The sequence below is a fragment of the Tamandua tetradactyla genome, chromosome 26, assembly GCF_023851605.1.
Source record: "Tamandua tetradactyla isolate mTamTet1 chromosome 26, mTamTet1.pri, whole genome shotgun sequence".
In the NCBI taxonomy this organism is placed as follows: domain Eukaryota; kingdom Metazoa; phylum Chordata; class Mammalia; order Pilosa; family Myrmecophagidae; genus Tamandua; species Tamandua tetradactyla.
The window spans coordinates 13,513,595-13,516,615 of NC_135352.1; the positions used below are offsets into that span (position 1 = coordinate 13,513,595).

Here is a 3,021-nt window from a genome sequence, read left to right on the forward strand (position 1 = left end):
TAATCAAAGGTTTCCAACCCACAGTTGGATCAGGATTAAAACATGGCTTTTGTGGGGTACATAATACTTTCAGAACGGCACAACCACCATAATCTATATGAAGATATTTCCTTCTCTTCCACAAAGAATCCATACCCCTCCCCCATGCCCCCCACCTGTTGACATTTAGTTTTGGCATAATGCCTTTGTTACATTCAGTGGAAGTGTATTACAATGTTACTGTGATTGATTATACTTTTTCCTTTATACCATCCATTTTTAACACCTTGTACATTGTACTTTATTCATCTGAATTTATATACATTCTTTTTAAATTTTATTTATTTATTAATTAAAAAATTAAGAACAAACAAAAACATTAACATATCATTCCATTCTACATATATAATCAGTAATTTTCAATATCATCACGTAGTTGCATATTTATCATTTTTCGGAACATTTGCATCAATTCAGAAAAAGAAATAAAAAGACAGCAGAAGAAGAAATAAAACAATAACAGAGGGGAAAAAAAGATTATACATACCATACCCCTTACCTCTCGCTTTCATTTATCACTAGTATTTAAAACTAAATTTATTTTAACATTTGTTCCTATTATTTATTTTTATTCCATGTGTTCTACCCATCTGTTGACATGGTAGATTAAAGGAGCATCAGACACAAGGTTTTCACAATCACACAGTCACATTGTGAAAGCTGTATCATTATTCAATCATCCTCAAGAAACATGGCTACTGGAACACAGCTCTACATTCATATACATTCTTTACCTTAAATTACTTTTGGAAAGAGGCAGCATACAGGGCAATGAAATACATTTTTGGATTGGTTTTTAAAGCATGATCAATTGTGAAAGCTTTATTTTGTCTTCCATTCCAAAGAATCAAAGTTTTATTTGTACTTTTTATCTGGAAGAAAGGAAGACAACAACCATGTTTGTTAAATCATTCTGCTAATGTTTACTTTGGAAAACAGTAGTATTTTATCCAAACACAACTGTAAAACCTTGATTTGGGGTCTACAGTGGGCCACAGCCTCTCCTCTGTCACTAATTATCACCTTCCAGTGTTTCTGCAGGAAAGCTATGTCATTTCCTCAACTCCCATGGATCATAAGGACATGTGGGGTACCTTGTATTCTAAAATGAAGGCCAGCTCACTCTTTTTCAACATAAACAGTACATAGTCATATACACATAATCTTTACACTTGTACCTATGAACAAGTTACATGTGTGCATATAAAATAGTAGATATGTGAACATTGGTTTAAATTGTCTCATGTCTCTCTGAATAGCCCTCCCTAATTATGCGCAATATTGCACCCAATTCAAATATAAATTGCTTAAAGAGGATTTACATTCCCAGAGAGGAGGACCCTTGCCCTTGGCAAGCTGCTTATTAGGGACTGTCAGAAATATGTCTGAAAGAGTCAACTCACACCTTCACTCCATGGGCAGGAAAAGCCACCTGCGGTGGGCAGCTCACTCCCCATCTCTCAGATGTTGTTAAATAAGTGCAGGTGCCCTGAGGCTGGGATCTCATTCCTGAATCAGTCCAGTAACACCATCTTTGGGAGGGTCTGGAGGAAGACAGGGAGGGGACGTAAGCTAAGGCTGTTCCTGAAAAATCAGTGTTGCTGACACAAAGATTCTCTCAAAAATTTTCAGGTGGCTTCTAAGCCTTAAGCAAGGCTTAAAAGGAAGTACAAAGTGGGTCCTTAGGATCCGAAGGGGCAAGCAGCCCGATGTTACTAAAGGAAGGTTTGTTATTGAAAAGAGCCCTTATCTGGTAAGGCAATGAGTAAAACAGAATTAAACCCTGACTCTGTTTTCCTTTTAATGTTGTGCTTTGGTGAATCCTTATTTCCATCTGGTGGTGGAAAGGGTAGAACTCAAGCCAATAGAAGGAGTTGTTCTGATAATCATACTGCCTGCCCTGCCTGGAAAATGCATCTGTTGTAGTGTCAAGGAGTATAAAAAAGTCTTTAAATGTGTACTTACACTAAGGCCTTAACTGTGTAAAATTATGGATGGGAAACACATTAGTAGAAAATAGAATAAAATGGTATCGGTGGTTGTCCCTTTGTCTGAGGTTGTGAATACATTTCCCCCTTCTTCGCTCCAAACTTTATGTACTGAATGTGACATATTTATAATGAAACTAAAGTCTGAAGGAAAAAAATTCTAACCTGGTTTTGTAATGTATCTCACACACTTTCTCTGAGAATTCCATCCAATGTAATAGTTCTCAGCCTTGGGTGTGTTGTCACCTGGGAAGCTTTAAAAGCTTCCAGAGATTGGGATGCACGGCTGAGGCTGAAGACTAGGGAGGCAATGGCTTCCAGACTTTCTCCTGGAACTGGGGATATCTTCTCCGGGGTCCTTAGTGGGATAGACCAGAACCGCTGAGGTCAAAGGAGTGTCCACAGCTCCTCACTGAGGCTGAAAGGACAGTATGGGGCTGAATCTGGGTGTTCTGGATGCAACCATTTGAGCAGAATTCCCCACGGAGAATTTGGTATCACTTAGTACTGGGAAATACACAAAGTTAATTCTCCATGCAATGTTCGTTTTAATTCACTTTGTAAAAAAGAAGCCCAGATCTCCTAGAACTCTTACAAGTGGGAGAGAGCTTGTGAAATTAAGTATGGTGTGCCGGTTTGAAACTGTCATGTACCCCAAAAAGCCATGTTATTATTACTTTTTTTTTTAACATTTGTTCCCCCCATTATTTATTTTTACTCCATATGTTCTACACATCTGTTGATAAGGTAGATAAAAGGAGCATCAGGCACAAGGTTTTCACAATCACACAGTCACATTGTGAAAGCTATATCATTATTCAATCATCCTCAAGAAACATGGCTACTGGAACACGCTCTACATTTTCAGGCAATTCCCTCCAGCCTCTCCATTACATCTTGAATAACAAGGTGATATCTACTTAATGTATAAAAATAACCTCCAGTATAACGGCTCGACTCTGTTTGGAATCTCTCAGCAGTTGACACTTTGTCT

General features: G+C 38.0%; 1 long non-coding RNA gene across 1 annotated transcript; it reads right to left on the reverse strand.

Annotated features, from left to right (window-relative positions):
- Nucleotides 1-1,444: 1,444 nt before the first annotated feature.
- Nucleotides 1,445-2,434, reverse strand: LOC143669788 (uncharacterized). The gene is made up of 2 exons (XR_013169059.1): nt 2,193-2,434; nt 1,445-1,583 (listed from the first exon to the last, which is right to left on the reverse strand). It is a non-coding gene; the product is annotated as an uncharacterized LOC143669788 (long non-coding RNA).
- Between the last annotated feature and the right edge of the window lie 587 nt (nt 2,435-3,021).